The sequence below is a fragment of the Pleurodeles waltl genome, chromosome 5, assembly GCF_031143425.1.
Source record: "Pleurodeles waltl isolate 20211129_DDA chromosome 5, aPleWal1.hap1.20221129, whole genome shotgun sequence".
In the NCBI taxonomy this organism is placed as follows: domain Eukaryota; kingdom Metazoa; phylum Chordata; class Amphibia; order Caudata; family Salamandridae; genus Pleurodeles; species Pleurodeles waltl.
The window spans coordinates 881,587,406-881,600,601 of record NC_090444.1 but is presented as its reverse complement, the minus strand read 5'-3'; the positions used below and the strand labels follow the sequence as shown (position 1 = coordinate 881,600,601).

The window sequence follows — 13,196 nt, the reverse complement described above, 5'->3', positions numbered from 1 at the left end:
TGTGCCACATGGTGACTAAATATTGGATTGTAATGGGAGCTACCACCCTCCAAATTTCTGTGTGTGGTGGAAATATCGTGCCTGTTGGTGACTCATAGCAGTGGAGGCACACCCTACCTGGCTGGAATAACATAATCTTTTCATCTGCTGAGCCTGTTGCGAGGGGGAGAGCATCTCTGACAGGTATCCCAGAAAGGACTGCAATGTCCTGGAGCAGGCTGACGGCAAGCGGGAGTGTCTTGCTTTGGATTCCAAGGGACACTAACGTCATCAGGTTCTTCAGGGATTGCACCTGACAGCTGTCGGTGAAGTGGTCTCAAAGTCTGCACTAGGGGTTGTGCTGTTCAGCACGCCAGTGCACTGTGACTGTGGGTGCTAGTGAGCATGAAGTGAGAGCTCTAACCGCCAGTAAGCTGTGTAGCATGTGGAAAGGCTGAGGGAGACAATAATTGTGGTGGTTCCTGCTCCTCCCTGAAGCAGGTATATTTTGGGCTAAAAAAATCCTTTGGAACATCAGGATGGTGTTACTATGGTGCTGAAAACCTTCATGTTTAATCGATCCACCCCCCTGATGCTTCCATGCCAGTATAATTAATCCTGATTTTTACTAAACAGAGTTATGACAACCGCTAAATGGGGCTTACTGCTGAGGAGGATTCATGGTTGAGAGGTCCCTATAGAGTGCACTTCAATTGCAAAGGCAACATTATAGAACCAGCTGATATGCTCAAACAGATTGGTAATTTGTGCTGTGCCCTCAAGCATAAAGTAGACTCAGTCTCCTTCAAGATGCATCTCATATGAACAGACCTCAGAAAAGTTGCAGTGTACAAAGGCAAAAGAAGACCGAAGGAAAATTACATGACTCCTCTGGTATTGTAGAGTACAAGGTTTAAAGCCTTTGAGGGAAAATCAAGAAGAAACAACCTGGGCTGGTCTTGTTCTGCTCCGTCCCTCACAGTTCTTAAAGTGCTTAAACATCTTCTTTGTGAGTGATGTTTTAAGAGGCCAGTGCATGCGGAGCAGATATTCAGCTAGGTTGCTGTCTGATTGTTTTCCTTTGACTTTGAGTTTATAAAAGGGACAAATACAGGGCATACATCCCTCCTTGTAGGATGAAACTGGAGCCATTTCAAGATGCAAAGTTCAAGACGGATATCTGCTCTGTAGTGTGTGAATATCTTGCCACTAATTGTGGCACTGCATCATTACACATGATGAAATAGAAACTATTCAAAATATTCATGCATTGATTTTGTATTGGGTAAAATTTGGGGTTCTCATTCTTCATTAGGAAAGGAACACCTTTGTAATGGTAAACAGATGGGTGCAGTTGCAAGAGGGAAATCAGCAGCACACTGGGATTGTCCTAGATAAAATAGAAACTTGAGTTCAGACACACTTCAAATGAACTTAACAAACACACTTATACTTCATACCACCAGAGATTACACAGTGAAGGTATTATGTCTAGGGCAGTATTTGTGCGGATGTCCTAGGTAATCATGTTGGTATCCAAAATGGCATCAATGATGTGTTTAGGTATTATATGAACAACTGTATGTACAAAAGGAAACGGTTGACACAAGTACTATTATCAGATTCTAGGTGTAAACTGTTATTCTTCACCTAACTGAGGCACAGTGTGAACTGCTGGAAGAGCCAATCACCCATGAATAGTTATTGTTAGCTGTTAAGGAGGCTAAATCTGGGAAAACTCTGGGTGTTGATGGACGGTCTATAGAGTGTTTCAGTACTTACCAGAGATGTTAGCCGGTAGATAAAAAAATGTATATGAAAGTGAAGGAGGCTTGTTTGTCCTAGTCTGTGAGAGAAACCATGGTTGTAGTGATACCAATACTGGATCATGATCATAAATATTATAGATCGTACTTGCCCTTCCTCTAGTTCACATTGAGACGAAGATTTTGTGCACTTTTTGCCTCCTGTGTGGTGTGCTCGCAGTTACTCATGACCTTGTGCAATTGGGATTTATCCCCTAGAAATACAGTGTTTAACCTCAGATGACCTACTCATGTCTAGGAAGCAAGGGAGTAGCAAATAGTGATAAGGAGTATGCTGTGGACTCTTGGACATTGAAAAGCCTTTGATGCAGTAACTTGGGAATTTGTTTCGAGTCCTAAAGTTTGAAAACTTTGGTCCAACTCTGCCTGTTTGGGTTAAAATGCTCAATTTCCCAACCAATGTGAAGAGTAAAACTGGTTCCTGTAATGACAAGCCTATGCACTTTGGGCAGGGGCACTCAACAAGGTGTTTTTCTTTTTGCATGTGGCTCCCCTCTATGAAGACCAGCATTGGTCCATTTGAGTGACTCATCTGGGGGGGGTTTCTGTGTACAGTGCAGGTATATAGGAATGATTGGCATATGCATACAAGTAAAATATACCACATTCATTCATTCATTCTACTTGGTGTAGAAGTGGTGACTTTCCACTTCAGGGTTGTCAATGACACCTTTTTTTTTTTCTTTTGATACTTAACAGTACCTGATAAAAGGGTGATATTGTTTTCTTTATTCTGAAGAAGAGCTTGAGCTCAAGAGTTGATACCTTCATGGTGTGTGCCTCAGTCTAGGTAGAGTATTTTTTTGTATGGGCATTTCTATACATAAAATTATGAGATTTAGTCTCCATTATAGGGATCTGCTACTATTGCCAGCTCCGTGGGAGTATCACTATATTATTGTCTTTCTGTTAAGAGAGTTATTTCACATAATCCTCTAATCATGGTTTTTAAGAAGAGTTTCTTGTTCTTCTTTGTGGTAATTGGTGAGAGTTTGTTACCAGAATAATATCCCAGTGATGAGATTATACCGCACTAAGTCTGTATACTAACTCCTTCTTATACTTTCAAACAAGGTAGCTTTTGTCTACATTGTTGGTTCATGTGCGCTTGCCATTTACTTTTGATATTCACTAGTAAAAAGTTTTCTACTTTTGCTAGATTTGATTCATTATAAACCAGAAGATAACATTCTGTGGTCTTTAAGGTTTAGTTGCCTAGCCATCACAGTTTGATGTATATTGTACACCTTCATGTAGACATTTATATGGTTTCGAGATGTTCTTTAAACATTATTCTTTCAATTTCTTGGCGTTATGTCACATTATTATGGTTCTCCATTGAGAGGTGTAGGCTCTTGGAAGAGTCAATTCACTCAGGTCTACAGAGTAATTAATATTCTTCACTCTTTCGAGGTTGTTCTCACGCTTCTGCGTTATTTCCGATTTCCTTATTTTGTGAAAGAAGTTATAGGGTACTTTTCTTTTCTATGAAGATGCTCATGTTCATTGTACTTGAGGGCAACATGTGTTACCTCATCAGTCTACTTGTGGTAGAAGACTTTTATTTCCTTATTAAAAGATCATTGTTCTTCATAATTCGACTACCTCTAATTGTTTGTAGTTTGTGCTCACGCTTTGTGAAGTGTAGTCTTTAGAGGAAATATACAAAATCACTCAGATTCTTTTTCTTACAAAATCTTTTAAATTTTCTGGTTTAAGTATGGAGACCTTCCTAGAGCTTTGGTAGATGGGTCGCTATTCATGTAGTACAGTCATGTACTATCCTTGACTAGACTATCAAGTCTTTTTCATACCTACCATCTTAGTCAACCGTATGATACTATTACTTGATGATGATGTCTCAAGCAATTTGCACTACTCTGATGGTTTGGAGGACTGCTGATTTATGATGCCATTCTGTTATGTCAGTATTTTCTGACTAATTACTCAGTGGTTTCTTTATATATATATATATATATATATATATATATATATATATATATATATATATATATATATATTTATTCCTTTGTCACTACATGTGTCGGTATTCATATTAGGGACAGCCTAAATGTATTAGTATTAGCTCTAGTTAATTTTCCTAGGGAAAAGACTGCTTAGATGTTAATGGTTTCTTTTGTCTTCACCTTTTTAAATTGAGCATTTTCAGGCTTTTTCCACACGAGATGGACATTCTCTATTTTAGTGGGGTAGGTCTATTTAGAGTATGCCTTTATATGACAAAGAGGTGTTGCTCAATGCAAGGCCTGCTGCTCTCTGTTACAAGGCTGTCGTACAAGCAGTTCAGGTCTGGATATTATAGCAAATACATTTATCTTCATTAGGGAATTTGGCAACATTTTCCTTCTGTCATGGGTAGCGTTTTCCCCTTCTTTTCATTGTCTTTATCTTTCATTACTGTGGTCCTTTCCGCAGTTCCTATGGGATGATCATGCATGGTTTCGGATCCCATTAAGGGTGTGAATAGTTTTGTATTCATATTGTTGGCTGGCTGCTGACACAGATGGGTCATATTATCATGGATAATTTTATTCCCATGCTTTTTAATGTCTGATGACTTTACCTGTTGTCAATTCCACATGTTTTATGTTGCAAAATCTGTTATTGCTCATCTGAATTATTATGAATGTCTGCTCTTTTTTATCTCTAGACCGGTTTTGTTCCAGTGAGGAACTTTTAACGGTCCCGGACATGGGTGATGTTATCTTCTTGCTTGTAATGTTTTTATGACTTTTTCCCACCGTGGTCCTTCACACAGTTCTTTTAGTAAAGATTATGTGATTACTCATATGTATGTACATTTAAGAATGCACAGTCTATTTCTCTTGCTCTAGACCGGTTTTCTTCTGGCTAGAGACTCAGTAGAATCAGTTTGCAGACCCTCCTACATGGGTGGTATGTCTTTGTGTAGGAGGCTGGCCTGGTTTGTAGTGGGTACCGAAGGCACTTACACCTTATACCAGGTCCAGTTATCCCATATTAGTGATATGTAGTCAGTGTCTAGAAGCCAGGCTGTCTAGAGGTAGCTGTAGGCTAGGCAGAGCAGCCAAGGCTGAATTAGGAGACATGCAAAGCTCTTGCAGTACCACTGTATTCACACACTACTCACACACATGAAAGACAATACTCTTTGTTACAAAAATAAAGGTACTTTATTTTAGTCACACAATGCCAAAAATACTTTGGAGACTATACTCCCTTAGGAGGTAAGTAAATTACACAATATATACACTAGTAACCAAAAACAGGTAAGTACACAGTAGGAAAACAGTGCAAATAGTGAAAATCACAATAGGTTGCAATGAGTCTAGGGGGTAACACAAACCATATACTAAAATAGTGGAATGTGAAAGTCAGTTTCCCACCTACGCAAGTGTAATGTGTAGAGGGGGCATTGGGAGTGTAAGGAAACACCAAAGGTAAGTAATGTGCCCTACCCCAGAGCCCAGTAAAGCAGGACTAAAACACAGCAAGTTCCCTAAAACACACTAGAAGTAGTGATTGAAGATAATGCAAGAACCAGAAGAGACCGCAAGACACCAACGATGGATTCCTGGACCTGAAGACCTGTGGAAGACGGGGATCAAGTCCAAGAAGCACTGTTGAGTCCAGGGAGAACAGGACCCCCTGCTAACCTGGATGAAGGTGCAAAAGAAGAACTACCGGTGAGAAGACAGTCAGTATTGCACAAAATATGACTGATGCGGGTTCCTGGTTGGTGCAGAAGATGTCCCACGCTGGATGGATAAATGCAGTCTGGTTTGCATCACTGGATTCCGCCAACAAGCCTTGGCACACGCAAAGCTCGTGGTTAGCTGAAAATATCGCTGCCTGGGACCAGGAGGGACCTGGTGGCCTCTACCCAGGAGAGCGAGACAGAGGGGGCTCTCATCAACTCAGAGCCCTCAGAAGACCAGGCAGCTTGCACAGGAGTCCCACAGCACGGGGACAAAGAAGGTGCAAATGGAGGATACCCCTCCCATGCCTGTAACTTCTATTTCCAAAGGGAGGGGGTATAACACCCCTAAAGGAAATGCATTGTTTTGCCTTCCTGGGATTGAGCTGCTCAAACCCCAGGAGGGCAGAAGCCAGTCTGTGAGGTGGCTGCAGTGAAAACCTCAGAAGGCTGGTATGGCAGTACTGGGGGTCCACTGTGGAGCCCCCAGAGTGCATGGGAGTGTGCAACCAATACTGGAATCAGTATCTAGGTACAATTCCCAGTTGTTAAACACCTTAGTTGGCTATATTCGGAGTTACCATTGTGAAGCTGTACATAGGTATTGACCTATGTACAGTGCACACTTAAAACGGCGTCCCTGCACTTATGAAGTCTGGTAAAATAGGCATGGGCCTTCAGGGTTGGAAGACCTGATATATAGGTAATGTATAAGTGACCTGGTGCAGCGAAAATGGCTGTGAAATAGTGCATGCACTATTTCACACAGGATGCAATGGCAGTCCTGTTGAAGCCTTTGTATGGGCTCCTTATGGGTGGCAAAAGAAATGCTGCAGCCCATAAGGATCCCCTGGAACCCCAGTACCCTTGGTAGCTAGGTACCATATACTAGGAGAACTTATAAGGGGGTGGACCAGTATGCCAATTTTTGAGTGAAATACTGAGTCACCAGTATGTAGTGACAAATTTAGAAACGGAGAAAGCATGAGCACTGGGGTCCTGATTAGCAGGACTCCAGTGACAATTTAGAAAACAGTGAAACACACTGACAAGCAGGCCCTAAACCATAAGTACTGTTGTTCTGACTAGCAGGATCCCAGTGACACAATCAAAAACACACAGACATCAGGTAGAGATTGGGGGTAACATACCAAAAAGAAGGCACTTTCTCACACTTTGGTATCTGAGTCTAAAGTAAAGAATATGCGGCTAGATGTCTCTCTCAGATGACAAGTTGCTTACTTTCGGTAACCCATTATCTGGTAGAGACAGGGTCTAGCTGCAGATTCCTTAACGAGTCTCCCATCCTCCCCCCTGGGCGAACTAAGTAATCTTTGGTCTGTGAGATTTTGTTATGGAAATCTACACCTTTCATTATGAATTCAGTGACTATTTGACACACGTGTTTTATTCTAGTACCCTTTTTCAATAGCCAGTTTTTAAATGTGGCTCCACCTTTTGAGCCCTGAAAGTAGTCATGGAAGGAAATGTCAGAACATTAGCGAGAGGGTTATATGGACTCGGCTGACGTCACATCTGGTGGATGACGTTGGTATGGAGTTGCATGACACCCTCTTCCGACGCGCAAACGTGCTATGAGAAAAATATTCCCGGATTCAGGCTTGCGTCTGGGGAAAATTCTAAAGTAAGGAATGTTATGTTATGTTAATTTATACAGCGCATGGCTACCCAAAGGCCTTCCAGCGCTATACAGAAATCTTCAAAAACACTGCCTTAGGGACAAAGATTAGAACAACCATGTTTTAAGTAGCTGACGAAAGGATAATTCGTGGTTGGTTTGTCATTGGGCCAAAGGTAGAGAATTCCACAAAATGGTACCAAGATATGACATAGATCTTCCGCCCCGTTTGGCTTTTTTTATTGAGGGGATTACAGCTAAAGCCGCCGATGATGACCTAAGATGTCTGTCAGGGTTATGGAAATAGGCCAGGGTTTGCAAGAATGGCGGGCCTTTGTCTTGAAGAGCTCTGTGAATGCAGCATAATGTTTTGAACTTTATCCGTTGCTCCAATGAGAGCCAATGCAGAGCCGAGACAGCTGACTTGGCCGATTCATGCCTAGGTATATTGAAGAGAAGGCGGGCAGCAGTGTTCTGCACCACCTGCAGTTTCTTTTTAAAATATTTTGGAGCACCAAGAAACAAGACATTCCTGTAATCCAGGCGTGAGATGATGAGTGCCTGTATGATAATTCTCTTCGCAATAGGCGGAAGTATTTTAAACAACTCTCTAAGAACTCTGAATATAACAAAACAAGTGGCGGAGATTCTTCTCTTCGCCTGATGGTCCATGGTCAGCCATGGGTCAAGCCATACTCCTAGATCTCCTAGCGAATGCAGAACAGGGGAGATCAGATTTGGTTGAGCGTGATGACCCAAGATCATAACCTCTGTCTTGTCTCCATTTAGCTTGAGTTTACAGTCAGACATCCATTTGGATACTGCTCGTTAACAAGGGGCAAGTAATGCATCAGCTGAGTTCTGTTCAGTGGAAGAGACCACCAGCTGGGTGACATCTGCATATGAAACTAGGGAGAGGCCATATGGCTCCACTACCTTTGCCAGTGGAGACATATCTATATTAAATAATGTAGGGCTAAGAGAGGAGCCCTGTAGCACTCCCCAACATCTATTGAAGCAACTAGAATAGAAAGAACGATCAAGTACCTGAAATGATCTTGCTTCTAAAAACGAGGTAAACTGACTTAAAGCATTCCCTATGACTCCAGTTTCCCTCATTATCTGAAGTAAAATGTTGTGATCTACAGTGTCGAAGGCGGGACTGAGGTCAAGAAGCACAATTGCGAGAATCAGTCCCTGATCCAGGCGCTTCCTGACTTCCTCCGTAACTCCAATCAATGCCGATTCCGTGCTGTGTAAAGGTCTAAAGCCCATCTGAGAATGATGAAGAATGTTATTGTCTTCAAGGAAGGTGGAAAGATGAGTTTTCACATGTTTTTCAAGTATCTTGGCAAGGGCTGGCAACATGGAGATAGGGCTTTAGTTATTAAGTATGGACGAATCTAGGTTGGGTTTCTTAAGCAGAGATTTCACTAAAGTGTGTTTCCACTGTGGAGGGATGGTACTGCTCGACAGTGTCAGATTCAACAGGTCGGTCAAAGTGGAGACTATTACTGTGCTAAAATTAAAGGGGGTGCGGGATCCAAGAGATACCCAGATCTAAGTGTGACCAGTAGTGTTAAAATCATTTCCGGGGAGAAGCGGAATCCGTGCGAACCTCACTGAGCCATTTGGACATTGCTCACCAAAAACTTGGGGACTGTGGATAGCTATCGGGAAGGCTGAATAAATGTCTGAGATTTTTTTCTGGAAGAATAGGCCTAGGTCATTACTATGTTTTTAAGAGGCTTCTACGGCTTCAATTTGCAGATGGGGAAGGGCAATTTCTCTTAGTAAATGAAAAATGTCTTTAGGGGAGTTAGAGCTCTGTTCGATTTTGGCCGCATAGTAATCACTTTGTGCTGCTTTAAATTCAGCATGAAACAGTCTGATAGCCTTCCTATAATTTTCTTTAAGTAAAATGTCATAGGATTTGCTCCATTGTTTTCCAAACGTCTGCAGTCCGTATTTAATAGACGAAGGTGGGTGGAACACCAAGGAGCACTTTTTTCTGATGACCTCCTGGCCTTCATGTATAAGGGAAAATAATATGTAGGCTTTTAGTGATCCAATTATTGAATATTTCTAGGGAACAGGCCATATTCCCCCCTATAAGGCAGGTTTTGAGCTCTCTAAGATACCAGTCCACTCACTGACCTTAAGCATATGCCAATGGCTATAGGGTTGGGTTATAATTTGGGCAGATTTGCCCGGTGCTAAAATAGGAAGGTTAAAGGAAATTAAAAAATGGCCTGACCAAGCCAGAGGGGTGGGAGGCAAGGACGTTAATCCGGCTGTATTGCTAAAAACTAGGTTCAAAGGTGTGACCTTTATTGTGTGTAGGGCCTCTAATCAATTGTGAAAGGTCTAAGGCCCTCATATCAAACAGAAGTCTTTTGGCCGCAGCATTGTCTTGATTCTCTGCATGGATATTAAAATCACCAAGAATTAATTCAGCAACTTGCTCTGGTAAAGCTTGTAGAAAAGTACTGGGCCAGGGGGACGATATACTAGGCCCCTGAGAAACTATATTGGCGGATTAAGAAAATAGAGAAAGACATACTCTCACAGTCTGGCAACAGAAGGGGACAGGAGGTGACCTTGACTGAGTCCCTAAAGATGATAGCAGTTCCCCTCCCTTTCCCAGAGGCTCTGTCAAGCCTGGTTATTAAGTAGTCGTTAGGCGAAGCTAAGGCTACATCTGGTGCTGAGCCCTCATGGAGCCACGTCTCGGTTAAAAACAGAGCTGTAGGTTTCTGCTGGCTCAGGAGGTTGATATCCAGATGATGAGCGGCCAGAGATCTACAGTTAGCCCGAAGAAATGTACTTTGTGGGACTTAATGAGGCACAAGGATTGTCTCTGCTGAGGGTGTCCATGGCAACCAGTGCAGGGCAGGGTAGGTTCCATAAAATCCACTTGCCCATCACAGCCGTCTACTGGATCTGGTCTGAGTGAATGGAGGAACTCAGCATTGTAGGATATCCTATTGCATTGAAATGGGCATGGGTGCTGGCGCCTGGGCCCAGTCGGGCGCGACCGCATCATCGCCGGCCTTAAATGGGTTCCAAATTCAGGAGTCGAGCGGCTAGACCACTGACCTCCAAAGATGGCGTCAGTAATTGTGCCAATGTAGAAGAGAAAGAATGGCTGCTGGCTATGTACTCCGAAACGAGCCACTGCACTACTCTACTGGGAAGAGAAAGGGCCCAACCGGTAAGCCGGGGGGGAGGAGGAGGGGGGGAGGGGGGGGAGGGTGTGTGTGTGTGTGTGTGTGTGTGTGTGTGTTTACTCAGTTAAAACTTAGAAAAATATTGTCACCTGCGGCTGTAGTTTAGAGGATTCTGCTGCGTGACCGCAGCATCGCCAGCCTTAAATGGGTTCCAAATTCAACTGAGGCTAGACCGCTGACCTCCAAAGATGGCGTTAGTGATTGCACCAATGTAGAAGAGGAAAAAATGGCTGCCAGCTGTGTGCCTTAAAAGGAGCCATCTCCGACTAGATACTGTCCCTAGCTGATAATGTGACACTGATGGTCAGTAACTTGTTCTTTTTCACCATGAATGTTAAAACTGCTCATCTAGCCAATAAAGTGTTGACTTTAAGACCTGGAATAATGTCTGTCTAAAATTCTTTCAAGGCATAACAGTAGGAAATACCATGGCAATTCTGATTTGTCAGTGTCCTGCAAGCGCCTGATCAGTAGGTTGCAGTTTTTTTTGCTGAGCTGAGGTGTCTGTCTCTGGAGACGTTTAATAGTTAAAGAAGTCACCTGAACCTTGAGTTTTTTTTTTTATTGTGCCATGCACTCCTGTATGTCCATGTTATAGACCTCTCCTGCTAGCTGAGCCCTCTACTCCACCATACATCTGAGGCTAAGACTTGGGTCCAACTCCATGTCATCTGGGTCTTTTGCATCTTGTTCCAATATCCTAGACAGGTAAAATGGATTTCTCTGGTCAATAATGACCTGTAATTCTTTGCTCAGACTTTGAAAAAGGGGTATGTATGTATGTGGTACTTGCATTGCAACAACCTTGGTGTTTGGATTGCAAAACCCTACTCGAAAGGCAGTGGTGCACTGGAACTTGTCAAAAGGGTGACAGATTATCCACTTACTCTGCATTCCTTTCAGAGACAGTTCCAGTCTTTCTTGCCAGATATTTGCTTCTGTGGCTGCATTCATGGTTGTCTCTACATCAAGGAATATGTGATTTCATGGTGCCATTTCAACTGTGACCTATAACACAAGCCTGAGACGCATCCCTCAGTCTCACGCTCTTCAGCACTTATATGACCCCCTTGGCCAACATCGTCAGATCCCACGGTCTCAACATAATTTCCTACGCAGACGACACCCAACCCATCCTCTTACTAACCAGTGACCCCTCCACCACCACAACCAATTTCCACATATGTATGACATGCGTTGCTGACTGGATGAAGAACAGCTGCCTGCAGCTGAACACATACAAGAAAGAAGTACTGATCTTTGGCAACAGCAGCAACACATGGAATGACTCCTAGTGGCCATCAGACATATGGCCCGCACACACTCCATCCGACTACACCAGAAACCTCAGAATCATCATTGACAACAAGCTCACCATAAAACCACAGATCAGAGCCGTCTCCTCTGCCTGCTTCCTCACTTTGCTCACGCAACGCAAGATCTTCAAGTGGCTACCCCTACACACAAGCCGCACCATGACACAGGCCCTCATTACCAGCTGAATGGACTGCGGCAACATCCTCTACATAGAAATCGTTGCACGCTTCCTACAGAAACTTCACACCATGCAGAATGCCACAGTCAGACTCAACCTCAGCCTTCCCCGGCGAACTCATATCACACCCCATCTCAGGCAACTCCACTGGCTCCCTGTACAGAAGGGATGCCAATTCAAGCTGCTGACCCATGCACATAAGCCTCTACATAACCAAGAACCTGCTTACATTAACCACTGCCTGTACTTCTACCAACCATCGAGAAGACTCCATTCTGCCTCTCTTTTACTTGCCCATACTCCCCGCATCCACCAAAGCCGAAGTGGAGGACGGTCATTATCTCGCATCGCAGCAAAAACCTGGAACAACCTCCCCACGCACCTCGAATCACCACTTCACTTCCCGAATTCCAAATGGCCCTCAAAACCTGGCTGTTCAAATAAGCCTCCAGGACTTGCAAGCGCCTATATACCCTATCAGGTGATTAGCCGTACTTTATAAATCCTGATTGATTGATCTTTGTGAGAGTCATGAAATGATTCTATCGGGCTATACTTATTTTTGTGCACAGAAATCATCATTTGACGAAACCCGGTTTGATCTGAAAAACCCAACTCAACATGGTGGCATCTACCCATATTTTGCATACCACTCACTTCCAACATATTTTTTGTGCTCTGCAGCCTCTAGGCATTGTGGCCAATTTTGTCACTTCTGTTTAAAAAAAAAACCTACAAGAAGCAAGCACATAGAAGTGGCAAAAAAATAAATAATTTAGAATAGATGTATCTGGAACACCATCTGAAGAGTCTGATCCAATAAGACATTTTTATATCTGGTGGTCTCTTATGATGCATAAGGAGGGAGTGACTGTATAAAAAGTAGGAGGAGAAAATTTGCCTCCTAATAAAAGAAAAAAAAACAGATTAATGGTAATAGGTTACCTCACAAGCAAGGACTGTCATAAAGAACATGCACAAGGTGGTTTTAGTTCTACTAGCTTGTCGTCTTTTTTTAAGTCATCTCTACTTTTCTCCAGTATTGAATCTTTCATAGATTCACATGCTTGAATCCTCCCCGTTGTCATATTGAGAGCCCCACGGTATTTTAAATAAACAGTGCTAAAAGGTACATTGAAAAACCATAGGAAAAAGCAAGTGACATTGTTAACCTATTCACATTGTATTAGTAGACCAAAATTTCAGCCAATCAGAGGCTGGACCCAGGACAACTTCTCCCCTGCAGAGCCATCATACCTCAGACTTCTAACTGCACTTCATGTGTGAGATAGTCTCCCTGAGCTCTGCTCCGTTGTTACAGTTAGTGAAA

The 13,196-nt window shown here is 42.9% G+C and overlaps 1 protein-coding gene across 2 annotated transcripts in view; it reads left to right on the top strand.

The window, feature by feature from the left end:
• Nucleotides 1–13,196, top strand: part of PHF10 (PHD finger protein 10) — a 550,201-nt gene that overhangs the window by 486,391 nt on the left and 50,614 nt on the right. The window lies entirely within an intron of this gene.